Genomic DNA, 23,737 nt, shown 5'->3' on the forward strand with positions numbered 1-23,737 from the left:
AGCTCTCCCATCTCAGCTACATGCTTAAAACTCAATTATTTAATTATGTGAGAAGGGCTGCACCCTGTAATCTGTGTGATACACCCTTGGATTGAGAATCTCTTTGCCTATATTATGTTTCTGTCAGATGAGGTAGCAAAAACCTGCTGACAGATTCCCGTTAAGCATGTGAAGTGTAGGCCCAATGGGATACCAATGGACTTGGCCACAGCAGAATATTCCACTTATTTGCCTTAAAATACTCATGGGTTGCTTATTTTTTGGGTCATTGCCCACCTGTACTGTAAAGCACCGTTGAATCAACCTTGCTGTATTTGGTTGAATTTGAGCAGAAAGTATAACTCTGTACACTTCAGAATCTATCTTCTGCTTCTATCTTTAGTCATATTATCAATAAACACAAGAGACCCGGGGCCATTGAAAGCCATGTATGTCCATGCCATCACACTGCCTCCACCATGTTTTACAGGGGATGTGGATCATGAGCCGCTCCAAACTTCTCCATACTTTCTTCTTCACATCATCCTGGTACAGGTTGATTTTAGTTTAATCTATTCAAAGAATGGTTTCCAAGTCTGGGCTGGATCCTTTAGATGTATTTTTGGCAAATACTAATCTGGTCTTTCTATTTTTAAGGTGGAACACCACATCCATTGTAAAACATGGTGGAGGCAGCATGATGGCTGGGCATGCAAAGACTCTAATGGTACTTGGTCATTAGTGTTTATTGATGTTGAGACTGAAGACAGAAGCAGTCGGATGAATTCTGAAGTTTATAGGGATATGCTTTTTTCTCTGATTCAACCAAATGCAGCAAAGTGGATTAAATGGTACTTCACAGTACAGATGGATAATTACCTAAAACATATTTGCTATGACTGAGCCCTACCGCTCACATGGGGATGAACATATCAGAAAAAAAGGTTAAACCTGCAATCCACAGGTCCTTATTCAGGCTAGGAGCAGCCCTAAATCTAACCCTGATTTGTCCCTGCTGGACCATGGAGGTCAGCACCCTAAGATTACATAATGACATCCCTACTCAACGTCGCCAACCCTAAGTTTCCTTAACTGCACCCTCAACTATCAACAAAGTGCAACACAAAACAACAATAACCATAAAGGAAGTGCACATAAACATAAGGTGAGACACAGAGCTAAGAAAGTTTTCACACAGATATACAAGGAAGATGGAGAAAAATTGAAGAAACCTAAAAGACTACAGAAAATGGGGAAACCCCCAAATTCTAAACGTAACGGAATGAGAAGAATACTGGGAAGGAAAACTAAAAACAAACTGCAGGATAAAGAATTATAGAAAATTCAGTAAGATAATTCTTAACTGAAGAGCTAGGTGTCATTTATCTTGGAATCTGGCCAGCAGTAAAAGCATGTGTATGGTGTGTATGCATAGCCCCTTCCAAAATGTGATAGGGCAAAGAAAATTTAGGAATTGAACACATCTGAATAGAAGTAAACAGAAAAGTAAAGCAAAAGAAAAGACAATTGAATGATCAGCAATAGGACAGAGACCAAACAGGCTGTGGTCTCATAGAGAAGGAAACCGTCCACACAGCCAGAAGTCACTGGATTAAGCCCCAAAGTTGAGACATGACTAACAATACAGGAGTTTTTTTTAACAAATACATAATTCACACAACAAATGCACAATACAGAACTCAAATACAGAATTCAACAAAAAACAATACAGACATTAAATAAGCAATAACTACTGTTTTTCCCCCAAAAATAAGCCCTATCCTGAAAATAAGCCCTAGCAGGAATTTTCAACGTAAGGTTTAAATATAAACTCTACCCCGAAAATAAGCCCTAGTCACGGTTCAATAATGAAGTGTCCATGCAACTATAAAAGTTAAAGAATACTGCAGGACACTTCATTATAAAAAGAAGACACCCTGAAAAGAAAGAAGATAGAACACCCCGAAATCATACTCACCAGATGCTGAACGGGAGAACCTACAAGGCAATGCACACCCATACACATCAGATTGCATATATGTCAGATCGCACAACCACACACATCAGATCACACACACTGCCATATCAGATCGCTCACACTGCTACATCAGAATGCACACCCACACTCACCACATGTAGTAATACCATTGTTTCTTGCTGGCAGAGGATCCTGAGATGCAGTGCAGTGGAGCGCAAGGACCTGTGGTGGAAAGCATGGAGGTCCCAGTGGCGGAACGCATTGATGGATCCTCTAGATCCTCTGATGGAAGCAATCAATATCGCCGGATGTGGTGAGTGTGTGCATGATCTGATGTTTGTGTGTGAATGTGTGTGTGTCCGTGATATGATATGTGTGAGTGTAGGCCAGAAGCAGGGGAGGACCACCATACGTGCTAGGAGTGTCAGCCGAAGATTGCTGGAGGACCTGGGAGCGACGCTGACACTCGAGGTCTGGTAAGTATGCTTTTCCTAAGAAGAGGGATCTGCATTTTTGGAGGGGGTAAACTTTCTTCCAACCATATTTCCCCTAAAAGCAGCCCTAACCCAAAAATAAGCATTAGTGCATTTTTGTGAGTGAAAAAATATATGACAGTGTCTAATTTTCAAGGAAACATGGTATTTATGGGCAAACACTAAAATGTTCAGGTGCCCATCAAGTATTGAGCATAATGGAAGTCAATGGGAAATGAGCATTTTTCTGACAGACCATCCGGGAGGTCTGAGGGGGCCAGAGAATCACTGAAAAGGATAGAAACACTGCTGAAATGTAATGGGAACAGCATGGAAAAGATACCTGGACTCTTCTCTGACTCCTAGGTTTCTGCTGAAAACAATATTGTCAGAGTATTACGCCGCTTTTACTGACTGGCAATAAAACATACAAAGGTGAAGCTAAAATGGATTTCACTGGAAAAAATGTTCAGAAACATGCTTTCCTGGATAATGACTTGTATATAAGACAAAATCAAAACAAGACAAAATAAGTGCCTGCTCCACTTTAGACTATGTGCACACATGGAGTATTTGGCTGCAGACATGTCTGTACCATTTCTGCATCTTTTGGAAGAAAAAACGCAGGTCAAAATTGATGCGTTTCTGCCTCACTTTTATGCATTTTTGTATGCATTTTTCATTGATTACAATGGTGAAAAATGCAGGCAAAAACTCTAAAATAATGAACATGCAACAGTTTATTTTCTGGACCAAATCTGCAAGGAATAAAACTCAACATGTGCACTAGAATTTAGGTTTCCCATTGACTTTGCTAACATAAGGATGTGCTTGCAATTTTGTGGCAAAACTGCACTAAAAAAAGATGAAAATACGCAATAAAAAGCATTTTTGCTTACAGCCTAAGCCTATGTTCCCATGTACAGTCATGGCCAAAAGTTTTGAGAATGACACCAAAATTATATTTTCACATGATCTGTTGCCCTCTGGTTTTTAATTGTGTTTGTCTGATGTTTACATCACATACAGAAATATAATTGCAATCATATTTTGAGTACCAAAAAGTTATATTGACAGTTAGAATGAGTTAATGCAGCAAGTCAATATTTGCAGTGTTGACCCTTCTTCTTCAGAACCTCTGCAATTCTCCCTGGCATGCTCTTAATCAACTTCTGGATCAAATCCTGACTGTTAGCTGTCCATTCTTGCATAAGCAATGCTTGCATTTTGCCAGAATTTGTTGGTTTTTGTTTGTCCACCCGTCTCTTGATGATTGCCCACAAGTTTTCAATGAGATTAAGATCTGGGGAGCTTCCAGGCCATGGACCCAAAATCTCTAAGCTTTGTTCCATGAGCCATTTAGTGATCACCTTTGCTTTATGGCAAGGTGCTCCATCATGCTGGAAAAGGCATTGTTGGGCGCCAAACTGCTCTTGGACAGTTGGGAGAAGTTGCTCTTGGAGGACATTCTGCTACCATTCTTTATTCATGGCTGTGTTTTTAGGCAAGACTGTGAGTGAGCCGATTCCCTTGGCTGAGAGGCAACCACACACATGAATCGTTTCAGGATGCTTAACAGTTGGCATGAGACAAGACTGGTGGTAGCGCTCACCTCTTCTTCTCCTAATAAGCTGTTTTCCAGATGTCCCAAACAATCGAAAAGGGGATTCATCTGAGAAAATGACTTTACCCCAATCCTCAGCAGTCCACTCCCTGTACCTTTTGCAGAATATCAGTCGGTCCCTGATGTTTTTTTCTGGAGACAAGTGGCTTCTTTGCTGCTCTCCTTGAAACAAGGCCTTGCTCAAGCAGTCTCCGCCTCACAGTGCGTGCAGAAGCACTCACACCAGCCTGCTGCCATTGCTGAGCTAGCTTGGCACTGCTAGTAGTCCGATCCCGCAGCTGAAACAGTTTTAAAATACGGTCCTGGCGTTTGCTGGTCCTTCTTGGGCACCCTGGAGCCTTTTTGGCAACAATGGAAGCTCTCTCCTTGAAGTTATTGATGATGCAATAGATTGTTGACTGAGGTGCAATCTTTGGAGCTGCGATACTCTTCCCTGTTAGGCCATTTTTGTGCAGAGCAATGATGGCTGCACGTGTTTCTTTAGAGATAACCTTGGTTAACTGAAGAGAAACAATGATATCAAGCACCAGCCTCCTTTTAAAATGTCCAGTGGTGTCATTCTTACTTAATCATGACTGATTGATCGCCAGCCCTGTCCTCATCAACACCCACACCTGTGTTAATGGAACAATCACTAAAACAATGTTAGCTGCTCCTTTTAAGGCAGGAATGCAATGATGTTCAAATGTGTTTTGGGGGTTAAAGTTCATTTTCTTAGCCAATATTGACTTTGCAAGTAATTGCTGTTAAGCTGATCACCCTTTATGACATTCTGGAGTATATGCAAATTGCCATTAGAAAAACTTAAGCAGTAGACTTTGTAAAAATTAATATTTGTAGCATTCTCAAAACTTTTGGCCTTGACTGTAGAGTTATTTCTACATTCATGCACTGAAAATCATTGATTTCAATGTTGAAAAAACACTTAAAAAATGCTGCAAAAATGCTTAAAGCATTGACATGCTCTTTCTTTTAAAAATGCAGCATTTTTCCATTTCAGTTAGGGAAAAAAAGAATTGTGAACATGAGATTTTTTAAAAATTCCATTTATAATGAGTGGAAGTTCTGGACTGGTTAACCTGGTCCTGAACTGTTTGCAGCAAATTTGCACCTTCTGGAAGAAAACTACACTGAAACAGTGTCAAAACTATTTTTGTGCATTTTTCTGATGCATATTTGGTGCTGAAATTTTTACACCATATTTCTGCACCCAACCTACATCTCGTGGCAAAAAATTGCATTCCTATCACATCAAAACCGTATGGTGTTTTGATGTATTTTTTTGCCAGGAGGTGTAGATTGGGTGCAGGAATATGCAAAAATATGCAGTTTTCTGTCAAGAGATTCAGGTCTGTGAACTCAGTGACCTTACCTGAGGTAAGATCCCTCAGTTCAATAAGGTCACCTGAGGTCACGTTACCTGTGGTCACATGTGGAGGATCGTGGGAACTGCAAATAACCTGAGTGACATCACTGCTCATTGCGCGGTTAACTCATTCTCTGCCTGAAGCTCACAGCAGGTGGTCACGGTCTGAGCCTGTGTGCTGTCACTTTAGATGTAGCAGAGCTGGAATCATCATGGAACCTCAAGTAGATTATGTTGGATCTGGGTTTTCTGGGGGTTAATAAAGTGGTGAAAGAAGGTGTTTTTTTAATTTTATTTCAAATAAAGGATTTTTTTGATGTTTGTTTTTATTTGTTTTTATCTGTTTTAACTTACAGATTAATAATGGAGCTAATGGCTATGACAATACCATGATTGACAAGCAATCCCTTCATGTTTTATGGATGATAATTCTGGGACGCATGTGGTGCGTGGACTCAGGCATAGCGTCCAAGTACCAAAATGCTTGTTCGAGTATGGAGCGCATTCAGCATGTTAATACTCGATTGTGTAACGATCAGTGCCAAGCACATTCACCCATCCTTAGCAATAACACATCAAATATGTGTAATAAAGACACACAGCAAATAAAAAATACACAGTACAGACATCAGATACACAATACAGACATTAAATGTACAATGCAGACAACAAATACAGAATTCACACAACAAATTCATCACTATACAGTGTTCAAATAATTCCAATATACAAAGCACAAATAAAGCCAAAAGTAATGTAAGACTAATAATACCAATATGCAGTGAAACAATGTACAAAAACATGAATTGCGTAACAAAAGGGGAAGAATCCTGGGAGGGAAAACTCACAAACAAAAAGCAGAAAAAAGTAATCCAGCTAATTCAGCAAGATAATACTTAACTTAGAAGCTGAGATTCCAAACATCCATCTATCATGGATTATAGCCAGCAATGAAGGCATGTGCATGGGGACTATAAATAGCCCCTCCAAAAATGTGATAGGGCAATTAAAATGGAAAAGTTGAAACACCTGAATAGAAATAAAAAGCAAAGCAAAAGGAAAGGAAAGACAAGAGAACAGTCAAGAATAGGACATTCACAAATAGGCTATGGTCCAGTACAGAGGGAAACTGACCACATGACCACAAGTTATCAGATTCAGTCCTGGAGTTAATCGATGACAATACTGTGAAAAGAACACAGGAGATTATTAAGGTAAATAAGTGGAGTTTTCTCCATTGGTTGAGTCAATCACCAGATCTCAACCACATCGAGCATGTATTTCATATGCTTCAGACAAAACTTAAGGCATAAAAGCCCACAAACAAGCAACAACTGAAGTCAGCTGCAGTAAAGGCCTGACAAAGAATCACCATGGAGGAAATCCATTGTTTGGTGATGTCCATGGCTTCCAGACTTTAGGCAGTCATTGCCTGTATAGGATTCTCTACAAAGTCTTAAATATAAACATTTTATTTATGGCAAAGTAAATTTGTCCAATCTCTTTTGTGCCCCTGAAATGAGGCAGCTTTGAAGAAACATGGTTGCAATTCTTAAATGTTTCACAGGATATTTTTGCAAAATCCCTGTATTTAAAACTAAAAGTCTACACTTTCATTGCATCTCAGTTGCTTAATTTTAAATAAAAAATAGTGGCCTGCAAAGCCTAAATCACAAAGAAGCAGTCACTGTACAAATATTTCTGGACCTAATTGTATACATGCACAGGTTTAGGGGGAAAAACGGTCTTGGGTGTGCTTCTGTAGGGAAACCAAAATTGTCATATTTTCTGATGATACAAGATATATAATACAGATTTATTAGAAGGAACACCTCATAATTAAATACCTGAAGGTTTGGTCCAACAGTGAAATTATTTGTTTTAGGCATGGGTGATTTTAAAAAAAATAAGTAGACATGGTTATATTCCTGCTACTCAAGCATCCAGGACAGTCCACTGAAGAAGTCAACATTTGCTACATAGTGATGCTTGCTCTGTTTAGAAATGACTGGACTTCTGCATACTGTGATTGACTGCAGTAGTCAGTGTGACTAGAAGAACACGTCATCAGTAAAACATCCCACGAGAAGTTCCATTCGACACTTGACCGCTGGATCTAATCACAAGCTGCAGTGATCTTTTAACTTCTAAATGGAGCAGACATTGCTTTTGGACCAGGCATAGACATGCGGAGTGGCCTGCACTAGATTTAAGGATTGGTGGAAGGTGAAAACGTCTATGATTTTAAATCCATTCATGACTAGAGATGAGCGGTGTTCGAATCGAACCGTTCGCCAATCAAAATTTGAGTTGTTTTGGGCGATGTTTGAGTCATTCGATGAAAGAACTCAAACGATTTGCTTCACGTTCGTCAATTCGAGTTAATGTTCGATAACTGTTCGATCACCAAAAGCGTGGCTTTTCACAGTAAGGCTATGTGCGCACATTGCGTATTTGCATGCGTCCTTCATCCTCAGCACAATCCCTCTCTCTTTCCTATTCACCGATCAGCTGCACGGCTGTCACAAAGCTTCGGCGGATTTTCCTCTTTTGAAAATGGCTGCCGCTCATTTTTCAATCTCATATTCCCTGCTTTCCCCTCCCACCAGAGCCCATGATTTGTTGCAGTCAGACATGTCCCCATGCTGAGTGACAGCTGTCTCACTGCAACCAATCACAGCCACCGGTGGGCAGGTCTATATTGTTCAGTAAAATAAATAAATAAATAATTAAAAAAAAAAAAACCTGCGGTCCCCCCCCAATTTTGATACCAGCCAAGATAAAGCCACACGGCTGGAGGCTGGCATTGTCAGGATGGGGAGCGCCATGTTATGGGGAGCCCACCACCCTAACAATATCAGCCAGCAGCCACCCGAAATTGCTGCATCCATTAGATGCGACAATCCCGGGACTCTACCCGGCTTATCCCGAATTGCCCTGGTGCGGTGGCAATCGGGGTAATAAGGAGTTAAATGGCAGCTTATAGCTGCCACTAAGTCCTAGGTTAATCATGGCAGGTGTCTCACCAAGATACCTTCCATGATTAATCTGAAGTGAAAGTAAATAAGCACACACAACGAAAAATCCTTTATTTGGAATAAAAGACAAAAAATCCCTCATTTACCATTTTATTAATCCCCAAACACCCATCCAGGTCCGAAGTAACCCACAAGACTGCTACAAGAAGCTGACAGGGAACGCCGTAGAACACGACCACTCTGTGTCAGCTCCACGCAGCAACTGAAGTGAGCTGTCACCGGAGACTTCACTCAGGTAGTGCCGGTGTGTGCGGGGATGATGGGCGCAGTAGTGCCTGTGTGTGTGCAGGGATGATGGAGGCAGGTGTGTGCAGGGATGATGGAGGCCGGTGTAAGTGGGGATCAAGGAGGCTTGTGTGTGCGGGGATGATGGGGCATTGTGTGCGGGGATGATGGAGGCCAGTGTGTGCGAGGATGATGGAAGCCGATGTGTGCGGGGATGATGGGGGTGTTGTGTACGGGAATGATGAAGGCTGGTGTGTGCGGGAATGATGAAGGCAGGTGTGTGCGGGGATGACGGGGGCATTGTGTGCGTGGATGATGGAGGCCGGTGTGTGCAGAGATGATGGAGGCTGTTGTGTGTGAGGTTGATGGAGGCCGGTGTGTGCGGGGATGACGGAGGTGGTGTGTGTAGGGATGATGGGGGCCGGTGTGTGCGGGAATGATGGGGTCGGTGTGTGTGAGGATGATGGAGGCCGGTGTGTGGGGGAATGATGAAGGCCGGTGTGTGCGGGGATGATGGAGGCCGGTGTGTGCGGGGATGATGGAAGCCGGTGTGTGCAGGGATGACGGGGGCATTGTGTGCAGGGATGACGGAGGCCGGTGTGTGCGGGGATGATAGAGGCTGGTGTGTGCGGGGATGATGGAGGCCGGTGTGAGCAGGGATGACGGGGGCGTTGTGTGCAGGGATGATGGAGGCCGGTGTATGCGGGGATGACGGGGGCGTTGTGTGCAGAGATGATGGAGGCTGGTGTGTGCGGGGATGATGGGGGCCGGTGTATGCGGGAATAATGGGGGCATTGTGTGCGGGGATGATGGAGGCTAGTGTGTGCGGGGATGATGGGGGCCGGTGTGTGCGAGTATGATGAAGGCCGGTGTGCAGGGGATGATGGGGGCGTTGTGTGCGGGGATGATGAAGGCCGGTGTGTGCGGGTATGACGGGGGCGTTGTGTGAGGGGATGAGGGGATGATTGAGGCCAGTGGGTGATGATGGGGGCGTTCTGTGCGGAGATGACGGAGGCCGGTGTGTGCGGGGATGATGGAGGCCGGTGTGTGTGGGGATGATGGGGGCCTTGTGTGTGTGGATGATGGGAGCCAGTGTGAGGGGATAATGGAGGCTGGTAACTGCAGTGACGGCTAAGGAATAACATTTGGAACACCATTCTAAGTCTGAACTGGGTGCAAAAACCTAAAAAAAACATCACTATATGGAGATAAGGTATGCACACCAGTGACTATGCAAGGGGAATACATGTAATAGCAGAAACTGCTGTGTGAATACTGACATGAAAAATTCAATAGCTATATATAAGAATGAAATGTGAAAAATGGAACCTGCATTACTGCCATTAACATATGAATAAAGAGAAATGTAGCTACTGAATTGATCAATGCAATAGAGCCCCAACACTACGCCAAAGTATTTCTCTACGTTGGGGTCCCTAGCTTGTGTGTGTCCTCTCATGCAGTTAAAAAAACTTACCGTGTATGGGAAGCTGAGACCCAGGCTATTTATGCGTATGATATGGATTGGCAATAGGTGTGGTTGGGGAGGGTTCCCAAACGAAAAAATACTAACAATAAGGATAACGTTTGGAACACCATTCTAAGTCTGAACTGGGTGCAAAAACCTAAAACAAATCACTATATGGAGATAAGGTATGCACACCAGTGACTATGCAAGATGAATACATGTAATAGCAGAAACTGCTGTGTGAATACTGACATGCAAAATCCAATAGCTATATGTAACAATGAAAATGAGAAAATGCTATTACATGTATTCCCCTGATTGATTGCTCTCAGTGAGAGAAACAAAATTAAAATTTTGTAGTTGTGATACCTTTTAATGGCTAACTAAAATAAAATATGATGTTATAAAGCAAGCTTTCGAGACATCATTAGATTTCTCTCACTGAGAGCAATCAATCATTTTTCAACTGGCTAACACGGTACCAAAACCTTTTTCTTTTAACATGTATTCCCCTTGCATAGTCACTGGTGTGCATACCTTATCTCCATATAGTGATGTTTTTTTAGGTTTTTGCACCCAGTTCAGACTTAGAATGGTGTTCCAAACGTTATTCCTTATTTGTTAGTAGTTTTTCGTTTGTGAACCCCCCCCACTCACACCTATTGCCAATCCACATGATACGCATATATAGCCTGGGTCTCAGCTTCCCATACACGGTAAGTTTTTTAACTGCATGAGAGGACACACACTAGCTAGGGACCCCAATGTAGAGAAATACTTTGGCGTAGTGTTGGGGCTCTATTGCTCTATTGTTCATGGCAGTAATGCAGGTTCCATTTTTCACATTTTCATTCTTACATATACAGTGCTGGCTAAAAGTATTGGCACCCCTGAAGTTCTGTCAGAGAATACTCCGTTTCTTCCTGAAAATGATTGCAATCACAAATTCTTTGGTATTATTCTCTTCATTTAATTTGTCTTCAGTGAAAAAAAATTAAAACAAATTGTCATAAAGCCAAATTGGATATAATTCCACATCAAACATAAAAAAGGGGGTGGACAAAAGTATTGGCACTGTTTGAAAAATCATGTGATGCTTCTCTAATTTGTGTAATTAACACACCTGTAACTTACCGGTGGCACCTAACAGGTGTTGGCAATAACTAAATCACACTTGCAGCCAGTTGACATGGATTAAAGTTGACTCAACCTCTGTCCTGTGTCCTTGTGTGTAACACATTGAGCATGGAGAAAAGAAAGGAGACGAAAGAACTGCTTGAGGACTTGAGAATCCAATTTGTGAGGAAGCATGAGCAATCTCAAGGCTACAAGTCCATCTCCAAAGACCTGAAAGTTCCTGTGTCTACGGTGCGCAGTGTCATCAAGAATTTTAAAGCCCATGACACTGTGGCGAACCTCCCTAGATGTGGAAGGAAAAGAAAATTTGACGAGAGATTTCAACGCAATATTGTGCGGATGGTGGATAAAGAACCTTGACTAACATCCAAACAAGTTCAAGCTGCCCTGCAGTCCGAGGGTACAACAGTGTCAACCTGTACTATCCGTTGGCGTCTGAATGAAAAGGGACTGTATGGTAGGATACCCAGGAAGACCCCACTTCTTACCCCAGACATAAAAAAGCCAGGCTGGAGTTTGCCAAAACTTACCTGAGAAAGCCTAAAACATGTTGGAAGAATGTTCTCTGGTCAGATGAGACAAAAGTAGAGCTTTTTTTTGTGAAAAGCCATCAACATAGAGTTTACAGGAAAAAAAAGAGGCATTCAAACAAAAGAACATGGTCCCTATAGTCAAACATGGCAGAGGTTCCCTGATGTTTTGGGGTTGCTTTGCTGCCTCTGGCACTGGACTGCTTGACCGTGTGCATGGCATTATGAAGTCTGAAGACTACCAACAAATTTTGCAGCATAATATAGGGCCCAGTGTGAGAAAGCGGGATCTCCCTCAGAGGTCATGGTTCTTCCAGCAGGACAATGACCCAAAGCACACTCCAAAAAGCACTAGAAAATGGTTTAAGAGAAAGCATTGGAAACTACTAAAGTGGCCAGCAATGAGTCCAGACCTGAATCCCATAGAACACCTGTGGAAAGATATCAAAATGGCAGTTTGGAGAAGGCACCCTTCAAATCTCAGGGACCTGGAGCAGTTTGCCAAAGAAGAATGGTCTAAACATCCAGCAGAGCATTGTAAAAAACTCATTGATGGTTACCAGAAGCGGTTGTTCGCAATTATTTTGGCTAAAGGTTGTGCAACCAAGTATTAGGCTAAGGGTGCCAATACTTTTGTCTGGCCCATTTTTGGAGTTTTGTGTGAAATGATCAATGATTTGATTTTTGTTTCATTGTCTTTTGTGTTTTTTTCATTGCAAGCAAAATAAATGAAGATAATAATACCAAAGAATTTGTGATTGCAATCATTTTCAGGAAGAAACTGAGTATTCTCTGACTGAATTGCAGGGGTGCCAATACTTTTGGCCAGCACTGTAGCTATTGGATTTTTCATGTCAGTATTCGCACAGCAGTTTCTGCTATTTCATGTATTCCCCTTGCATAGTCACTGGTGTGCATATCTTATCTCCATATAGTGATGTTTTTTTAGGTTTTTGTACCCAGTTCAGACTTAGAATGGTGTTCCAAACGTTATTCCTTATTTGTTAGTAGTTTTTCGTTTGTGAACCGACCCCACTCACACCTTTTGCCAATCCACATGATACGCATATATAGCCTGGGTCTCAGCTTCCCATACACGGTAAGTTTTTTAACTGCATGAGAGGACACACACTAGCTAGGGACCCCAACTAGAGTTGAGCATGGTTCGGGGTTCGCGGTTCTCCAGTTCGCGATTCGAGTGATTTTGGGGGGTGTTCTAGTTAGAACTCGTACTCGAGCTTTTTGCTAAAAGCTCGACAGTTCGAGTTACGTTCGAGAACGGTTCTAGCAGCAACAGCTTGGCTTTTTACAGCTACAGTGTGCAGGGAGCCATCGTTGTCAGCCTGCGGTAAGCTGGAAACCAAGATAAACATCGAGTATTCAAGCAAAGCTTTGGTTAGTAACCCGATATTTATCCTAGTTACGTGTGCAGGAAACCGACACTTCTCCGCTCAGCTCGCTCCGGCCCCCTCCTGCACGCGGCATGTACACACACACACACACACTCACACTCACACTCACCTGTCCCCAGCCATGCAGTCCACCACACTGACGTCCTCAGCATCACATGGCCCCACTAGGCTCCACCCACTTTGCACTCCGCCGCCCACACACATGGCCCCGCTAGGCTCCGCCCACCTGGCACTCTGCACACATGGCCCCGCTAGGCTCCGCCCACCTGGCATTCTGCACACATGGCCCCACTAGGCTCCGCCCACCTGGCACTCTGCACACATGGCCCCGCTAGGCTCCATCCACCTGGCACTCTGCACACATGGCCCCGCTAGGCTCCGCCCACCTGGCACTGCACACATTACCCCACTAGGCTCCGCCCACCTGGCACTCTGCACACATGGCCCCGCTAGGCTCCGCCCACCTGGCACTCTGCACACATTACCCCACTAGGCTCCGCCCACCTGGCACTCTGCACACATGGCCCCGCTAGGCTCCATCCACCTGGCACTCTGCACACATGGCCCCGCTAGGCTCCGCCCACCTGGCACTGCACACATTACCCCACTAGGCTCCGCCCACCTGGCAGTCTGCACACATGGCCCCGCTAGGCTCCGCCCACCTGGCACTCTGCACACATTACCCCGCTAGGCTCCGCCCACCTGGCACTCTGCACACATTACCCCGCTAGGCTCCGCCCACATGGACTCTGCACATATGGTCCCGCTAGGCTCCGCCCACCTGGCACTCTGCACACATTACCCCGCTAGGCTCCGCTTATCTTGCACTCTGCACACATTTCCCCCTTTAGGCTCCGCCCACCTGGCATTCTGCACACATTACCTCGCTAGGCTCCGCACACCTGGCACTCTGCACACATTACCCCGCTAGGCTCCGCCCAGCTGGCATTTTGCACACATTACCCCACTAGGCTCCACCCACCTGGTACTCTGCACACATGGCCCCGCTAGGCTCCGCCCACCTGGCACTCTGCACACATTACCCCACTAGGCTCTGCCCACCTGACACTCTGCACACATTACCCCGCTAGGCTCCACCCACCTGGCACTCTGCACACATGGCCCCGCTAGGCTCCCCCACCTGGCACTCTGCACACATGGCCCCGCTATGCTCCGCCCACCTGGCACTCTGTACACATTACCCCGCTAGGCTCCGCCCACCTGACACTCTGCACACATGGCCCCACTAGGATCCGCCCTCCTGGCAATCTGCACACATGGCCCCGCTAGGCGCCGCCCACCTGGCACTCTTCACACATGGCCCCGCTAGGCTCCGCCCACCTGGCACTCTGCACACATTACCCCGCTAGGCTCCGCCCACCTTGCACTCGGCACACATGGCCCTGCTAGGCTCCGCTCACCTGGCACTCGGCACACATGGCCCCGCTAGGCTCCGCCCACCTGGCATTCTGCACACATTACCACGCTAGGCTCCGCCCACCTCGCATTCGGCACACATGGCCCTGTTTGGCTTATCTGCGGTGATGAAGTCCCGCCCTCTCGACCTCAGCGCTGTCACTGTTCTCCATGGCCTCCGCTTCTCACATCACCTTCTCTCGCTTCTGACCCGAGACTGTGACTAGCGGTGACGTCATGGGCCGCTCGCGATACTTGGCTGTGAAGGTCATTGAAGTCAGTGACAGGTGCTGTCAGCAGTGCAGGAGATCAGTGCAGGTAATGTACCTCTCTGACAGCAGCACTTGTCATCCCCTGCAGTGACCTGGGCTGACCTCATGATGTTAGCTCAGGTCACTGCATTGCTCTCCCAGCCAATGGGGAACATCCTGCTCTTCGGACAGTGTGGATCATCATGGGAACCCCTTGGATTACAGCAGACCTGGATTTGTTTTTCTTTCTAATAAATTGGTGAAAGATGGAATGTGTTGGGGAGTGTTTTTTCAAATAAAAATGTGTTTGGTGTCTATTTTTTTTTTATTACTGACTGGGTTGGTGATGTCGGGTATCTGCTAGACGCTTGACATCACTAACCCCAGGGCTTGATGCCAGGTGACATTACACATCTGGTATTAACCCCATATATTACCCCATTTGCCACCTCACCAGGGCACGGGATGAGCTGGGGCTCGGGTTGTCAGTGGCTCGAGTGCCTCCGGACCAGGGGCCACGTCGCTCTGGAAAGTGGGGGTTTGGTTTGGGGTGGACCGGTTTCACGGCCGGAGCCGCGGTGACCGGTAACAGTTCGTGACACCACCCACGGGTCGTAGTGAGGTGATGGGCACCACCGCTGCGGTGAGGGGGCGGGGGCTCATCTGGGATCGGTGGTGGGTCGCAGCTAGGTGTTGACCCCTCCGTGGGTAGGGGGTTTGTTGGTCCCGGGGCCAAGTGGAAGGAGCGGGGGTTTGCAGGACGTAGGGGCTCGCTTGCAGCGCGGTGCCTAATGGCACTGGTGTGCTCACGATTAAACCACACAGAGTCAATGGTAAACCAAGTTCGGTGTAGATCGGTGCCCGCAGCCGGCTATGTGTGTCCCCAGTGAGGTTGGTGATGTCGCCTTTCTCCTGCACCTTTAAATTTGCTATAGTGACTCCTATGCTTCAGCAACGGTAGTCCGCTCCGCGGCTTTTGGGTACCGGAGGAGCCCTTTTGCCCGCAGGCGCTGGCCCTTTGTATCTCTGGCCCTTGGCGGTGGCTCTTATCCGGAATCGGTGGGCTGTTGCCATCTATCGGGACTTTGGGTGGGAATGAACCCCTGAGGTCCAGACCGCAATCAGTAGATTTATCTGAGCTAGAACGGGGTCTGAGTACCCTGCCTGGTGCTCCGGTTGACTTGTTAACTCCCCGGTTCGGGTCCGAAGGGTCACCACCCTTTTCTCGATCCCTACAGTTCAGCAGTTCAGTTCCTGACCGGAGTCCTGCAGACGGCCACCACTGTCTGCCTGCCTGACCGTTCCAAGGGGTCTAAGGCTCCGTCCTAGGCCCCTGACTCTCAGCTCACCACTTTTACTCCTCTCACTACTCCTCTCCCCACTCGACTCACTTGTCCTTTCCCTGCCTCAGGCCAGAAGACTACTCCGGAGGGCGTGCCTATCTGCCTGGCTCCGCCCACCTAGTGTGCCTTGCTAGACCTGAGGGAGGCGGTCAGGACTTGTTGGCTGCTGGTGCCTCACTGGGGTGGGTGTGTGTGTGGTGTTGTTACTTGTGACCCCTGGGGGTCCAGGGCATCACAGATCCTGGGTAAATTTATGTATTTTTCCTCCTTCAGTTTTTTTGCAGTACGCAAACAAACGGAAAGCACACGGATGACATACGGACCATATATGGAACAGAAACGGATGCCACACGGATGCACCCATAAAAAAAAACGAACCGTTTTTTGCAGACCGCAAAAACGGATCGGCCGTGTGAATGTAGCCTTATTCTGATCTGCCGTTTATAAAGAGCAGGCAGAAATAAGTGAATAGCGCCCCCCCAGCGTCAGAAAATCTCCAGGGTTTCAGGGGGTAGCTGAGACCCTGGAGATCATGATTTAGGCCGGTTTTTCCGGTCCCCGCTCACGTGATCACCGATATGCACCGTATACCGATGATCACGTTACAGTAAATGACAGCGTCGGTAAAAAATTATTTATCTCCCATCTGGCATGAACAAACATGATAAATCTCCTCCCCGGTCCCCTCCGGTCCCCCGGTGTCGCCAAAGTGCCCCCCCCTGACCCTCTCCCGGAAATCCAAGATGGCCGCGCGCACAGCAGCGCGCCAGCCGCATTCACCCTACTCCTCTGATTTCTGTTGCATGTGCCATGACACATGTGACAGAAAACTCCTCCCCAGGCCCTGCCAGGTCACCCCCTGTAACCCCACTGGTGTTCCCCGGTGTCCCACGGTACCTGTGCAGCGTTGATCCCCCGCGGCCCTCTCCTTCACAATAGACGCTGCCGCATGCACAGAGGGGCTGTCAGCTCAGCTTCCTGTGCTCAGACACAGTGAGTGGGGGTTATGCATCTGTAAGTAAATGGGCAGCACGGTGGCTCAGTGGTTAGCACTGCAGTCTTGCAGCGCTGCGGTCCTGGGTTCAATTCCCACCAAGAACACCATCTGCAAGGAGTTTGTATGTTCTCCCTGTGTTTGCGTGGGTTTCTTCTGGTTTCCTCCCACACTCCAAAGACATACAGATAGGGAATTTAGATTGTGAGCCCCAATGGGAACAGTGTTTCCAATGTATGCAAAGCGCTATGGAATTAATAGCGCTATATAAATGAATAAATTATTATTATTACTGCAATGCCCTGCTCATGAGGTAAGGAACATAGTTGATCAGGAGAGCTATATACTACATTTACAAATGGAGGTATTTGATTTTATAGTTGCCCTGCTGAACGTCTACCAAACATGAGAGTCCGTTATACGCCACAAGAAAACACATCTAAATAGCGAGCTCTGTTGTTTAGTATTCATTCAGCTGGATAACTGGACTTAAAGGGGTATTCCATCTCCAAGATCCTATCTCCAATATATAGTAGGTGGAATAGCAATAATATCAGCAAATACCAATATTTGGAAATGTAGAATAGTTCTCCTGATTAGACATGCCCTTACCTCATGAGTAGGGCATTGCAGCTTTTGTAGCAACCGTTACGACATGGACTCTGCTGCTGTGGACCCGGGGAGAGTGGGTGCAGATTCATTGCACTCACACTCCTCACATGGAGGGTCTGCACTCCTAGAAAATGAGGGATACGTTCCCTGACTGTCTCCCCATATTCTAGACAGTCCAGAGTCATCGTGGGACCTCCTTATTTTTTTTCTTACAATAAATTGGTGAAAGAGGGAATGTTTTGGGGAGTGTATTTTCAAATACAATTTTTTTTGTCGATTTTTTTTGTTAGTACTGACAATTTATGATGTCGGGTATCTGATAGACGCCATGACATCACAAACTGCTGGGCTTGATGTCAGGTGACTTTACAGCTAGTATCAACCCCATTTATTACCCCGTTTGCCACTGCACCAGGGCACGGGATGAGCTGGGGTGAAGCGCCAGGATTGGCGCATCAAGTGGATGCGCCACGTCTGGGGTGCACGAGGCCTGCTATTTTTCGGCTGTGAAGGCCCAATTACTATGGACCTTCCCACCCTGAGAATACCAGACCACAGCTGTCCGCTTTACCTTGGCTGGTGATCCAATTTGGGGGGGACCCTACTTTTTTTTTGTAATTATTAATATTTATAAAATAATTATAAAAAAAGAGCCTGGGGTGACCTCCACATTGGATCCCCAACCACGGTAAAGCTGCCAGCTGTGGTTTTCAGGCTACAGCCGTCTGCTTTACCCTAGCTGGCTATCAAAAATGGGGGGACCCAACGTCATTTTTTTTTAACTATTTTTTAAATAGAAAAAATTAATGGGCTTCCCTGCATTTTGATTGCCAGCCAAGGTAACGCCAGGCAGATGGGGGTGGCAACCCATAGCTGTCTGCTTTATCTGCACTGAGAATCAAAAATACAGCGGAGCGCTATGTTATTTTTTTTAAAGATTTATTTTTACAGCACTGTGATGTCAGGCAATAAAAATACAGGGAAGCCCTTTTTGTTTTTAGTTATTTAAATAAATAATTGAAAAATATATATGGGCTCCCGCTGCATTTTTTGTATTGCTAGCTAAGGGTAATCCAAGCAGCTACTGGCTGCTAACCCCCACTGCTTGGTGTTACCTTCACTGGCAATGGAAAATCCACGGAAGCATTTTTAATTTTTTTTGGCAAAAAACTACAAAAAAATGACGTGCGCTTCGCCCTATTTTTGTATGCTAGCCAGGTACAGCAGGCAGGTATGGGCTGCCCCCAACCCCCAGCTGCCTATTTGTACCCGGCTGGGAACTAAAAATATAGGGAAGCCCTTTTTTTTACTTAATTCATGAATTTTATGAAATAATAAAAAAAAAAACAAAAAAAAAAAAAAACGACGGTGGCTTCGCCCCATTTTTGTGTCCAGCCGGGTACAACTAGGCAGCTGGGGATTGGAATCCACAGCACAGGCTTGCCCAAGGTTTCTGGGCTCCTCTGCTGTGAATTGCAGTCCGCAGCCGCCCCATAAAATGGCGGTTTCATAGAAGCGCCATCATCTGGCGCTATATCCAACTCTTCCAACAGCCCTGAAGCCGGGTGGCTTGTTGGGTAATCATGAGTTAATACTGGCTTTGTTTTACTAGCTAGTATTAAGCCAGAGATTCTTAATGTCAGGCAAGTTTGACCCGTCCATTAAGAATCTCCAATAATGGGTTAAAAAAAAACACCACACAGAAAAAAGATACTTTAATAGAAATAAATACACAGACACAATTAGAGACTCCATGTTTATTACCCCCTGTCAGCCCTCCACGATCCTGCTCTTCTGTCTTCTTTCCCCTTCAACACATGCAGCTCTGTCTGCTCCATCAGACAGCACTGCTGCATGGGGGAAGACGCTGTGCTCCGTGCAGAAATCACTCTGTGAGAGTGACCACAGGCTCCCGGCTGTAAGAAGTGGCACTGGTTGCCATAGCAATGCTGCTCCGATTACGTGATTCCGGTGCCGCTGCATGCTGGTAGCGGGACGTCCCCGTCACCGCTACCAAGCGTGTTGCTATGGCAACGGTGATCTCCGTTATTGACCGGCTGTGTCAGCCGGTCAGGAGCCGGCTTCTGCGGATGCTGGTAACTACGGTAAACATCGGGTAACCATGAAGCCCTTTCCTTGGTTACCCGATGTTTACCTTCGTTACCAGCGTCCGCCGCTCTCACGCTGTCAGTGCCGGCTCCCTGCTCCCTGCACACATAGCCAGACTACACATCGCGTTAAATTAACCCGATGTGTACTCTGGCTAGGAGTGCAGGGAGCCAGCGCTAAGCGGTGTGCGCTGGTAACCAAGGTAAATATCGGGTTGGTTACCCAATATTTACCTTAGTTACCAGGCGCAGCATCGCTTACACGCGTGCTGCTGGCTGGGGGCTGGTCACTGGTTGCTGGTGAGATCTGCCTGTTTGACAGCTCACCAGCAACCGGTGTAGCGACGCTCCAGCGATCCCTGCCAGGTCAGGTTGCTGGTGGGATTGCTGGAGCGTCACTTAGTGTGATGGTACCTTAAGGGAACGGGGAAGCAGAGCGGGGAGTCGACCGTGTGCTAGAGCATGTCGCCGGTACACGGCGATACACAAACGTGCACCGTGTAACAGAGAGATACAATGACAGGTCCTAGCATGAGGCGTCATAGTCATGTGACCAGTCTGTAGCCAATGAGATAATAGACACGTGACTGGTCACATGGCTATTTTGACGTCACGATAGGTCCTGCATCATTGCTGGTGTTCCCGGAGGACGCAGTGATTAACGATCGAAAAGCTGCAGGAGACAGAATGCAGGACGCATCCCCGGGACAGGTAAGTGTTATGGCAATGTTTATTAACTGTATGTGTACATTTATAATGCATTTTTATGTGTTTGTGATTGCCTCCCATTGTTTCCTATGGGTTCGAGTGGTTCGCCGAACTGGTTCGCCGAACCGAACTTGAACCAGACCTCGGTTCGGCGAACCGAGCTCGAGCTGAACCGCGACCAGTTCGCTCATCTCTACTAGGGACCCCAACGTAGAGAAATACTTTGGCGTAGTGTTGGGGCTCTATTGCATTGATCAATTCAGTAGCTAAATTTCTCTTTATTCATATGTTCATGGCAGTAATGCTGGTTCCATTTATCACATTTTCATTCTTACATATAGCTACTGGATTTTTCATATCAGTATTCGCACAGCAGTTTCTGCTATTACATGTATTCCCCTTGCATAGTCACTGGTGTGCGTACCTTATCTCCATATAGTGATGTTTTTTTAGGTTTTTGCACCCAGTTCAGACTTAGAATGGTGTTCCAAACGTTATTCCTTATTTGTTAGTAGTTTTTCATTTGTGAACCCACCCCACTCACACCTATTGCCAATCCACATGATACGCATATATAGCCTGGGTCTCAGCTTCCCATACACGGTATGTTTTTTAACTGCATGAGAGGACACACACTAGCTAGGGACCCCAACGTAGAGAAATACTTTGGCGTAGTGTTGGGGCTCTATTGCATTGATCAACTCAGTAGCTAAATTTCCCTTTATTCATATGTTCATGGCAGTAATGCAGGTTCCATTTTTCACATTTTCATTCTTACATATAGCTATTGGATTTTTCATGTCAGTATTCGCACAGCAGTTTCTGCCATTACATGTATTCCCCTTGCATAGTCACTGGTGTGCATACCTTATTTCCATATACTGCAGTGATGGCAGCGCTGATCGCGGCTCACTTTAGTCACTCAGGGGGATTTGCGGACACCAGTGCGTCCTTCACCGGTGACCGCAAATCAGGCTGTTACACAGACAGAGCCGCAGGATGACAATGAAATCGGGTGAAGTTCATCCGAGTTCATTCTCATCGCGCAACTGTCTGTGTCTGCTGTCAGCGGGCATGGAGCCGGGCTGAATGGCAGAGCAAGCATCCAGCGCGCAAACATTCTGCATCAATTCTGTAGTCACAATACATGCACATGTGCTGACAAATCGCTGCAGAATTATACGCATGGACACTACGCAATATGTGCAATGTTAATAATAATATCCAAACTCAGTGTATAGTGTGCGGGGGGGGTGGGGGTTCCTGAAATAATGGCAATCCTTTTTTTTTATAACCGCGCGTACAGTGGGGCGGGGTAGGCTGTCAGCCAATCACACACACACACACAGCAAAGGGCATTTTTTGCACACAAGCAAGGGCATGGGTCATTGGCTGTGTATGTCACATGTCCTTGCCCTATAAGGACTTCTGAGTAGTTTCACTTTTGAACACCGTAGAAGGAGTTTACTCTTTGTATACGTACTTCATACCAGAACTGGCTCATCTGGATCGATCCGTGCACCTCCTGATTTGTCTTGTGGCTTCTACGCTGGTAAGCTGAACAATTTTTTGTGTTTTCTATGTGTTTGTATGTATTTGTGTTTGCCTGCCATTGTTTTCAATGGGGTTCAAAGGTGTTCGTGGAACATTCGTCGAACACAACCGCCGTTTGATGAACCGAACTCGAACACTAGGGGGTGGCTCATCTCTATTCATGACATCATTTTTTATTTCACTGTTAGACAATCCCTTTAAAAAATCAACAACATCCTACATCAGTACATCATTATAGAAGCAAATTAATTAAGTTTTGATGATTTATTACTGATCCATTGTCACATTTTTATTTAGCCATATTTTATAAAATATAAGAAATCTAAAATCTTTGTGTGATAATTGAGGAAACCAAACTAAGCCACATAGTTCTGAAATAATGCACTTTATGTGCAAGGATTTATTTTTAATATTGAACACTAACCTCATTCTAGGAATAATCTTTAGACTTTTTTTATTATTTCACATTGTAAAAGCCTAATGGGATGACTTGAGTCTCCATGCAATATGCTGATATGTGGAGAAATTAAAATGTCTTTCTGTTCTCAAGTATTACTTTATGTATACAAATCTAGTTAAGTGTTTACTCTTACTGAATATAATAAACTATATTACACTTGCAAAAAAAAGGAAACAGAGGAATAAGCTAATACTTAAAGGGAACCCATCACCAGTAGTGATGAGCGAGCACTAAATTGCTCGGATGCTCGTTACCCGAATTGAGCATGTGTAAATCTCAGACTCACTTTATTCAAATAACAAGTATAATGCACTCTATGAGGAATGCAAGCATTTTCCTGAAGACCCTGTAGAGCAGTGATGGCGAACCTATGGCACGCGTGCCACACAGGGCATGCAGAGCCCTTTCTGTCGGCACGCGTGCTGGCGCCACATTCAGCCACTTTGAACTGCCGGTGTGATCACGACGGCAGTTCAAAGTGGTGTTGGAGCGGAGGAGACATTTCTCCTACCTCTGACACTCCCCCTCTTCTGGGCCGCAGGCTGTTGCCTAGGAGACGTCGGAGCTTCAGAAAGCAGCGCCGGCGTCTTGTGGCCACGCGGGAACTGACTGAGGACCCAGTGGTGCACAGCGGTGGAGCGGGTGCTGGAAGGTGAGTTTTTTAAAATTTTTAAACTGTGTGCGGCTGTGCCAAGGTGTGGGGGGACAGTGCCAGCACGGGGAAAACATGGAGAGCACGGGGCAAACAGGGAGAGCACGGGGGGGCAAACTTGGACAGCATGGGGGGGAAACATGGACAGCACAGGGGGGCAAACATGGACAGCACAGGGGGGCAAACATGGACAGCACAGGGGGGGCAAACATGGACAGCACGGGGGGAAAACATGGACAGCACGGGGATGCAAACATGGACAGCACAGGGGGAAATATGGACAGCATAGGGGGGGCAAACATGGACAGCACGGAGGGGCAAACATGGACAGCATGGGTGGAAACATGGCTTCAAAGATGGGGGAAACATGCAAGGATGGGGGAAACATGCAAAGATGGAGGGAAACATG

Source organism: Anomaloglossus baeobatrachus, chromosome 3 (genome assembly GCF_048569485.1).
Source record: "Anomaloglossus baeobatrachus isolate aAnoBae1 chromosome 3, aAnoBae1.hap1, whole genome shotgun sequence".
In the NCBI taxonomy this organism is placed as follows: Eukaryota; Metazoa; Chordata; class Amphibia; order Anura; family Aromobatidae; genus Anomaloglossus; species Anomaloglossus baeobatrachus.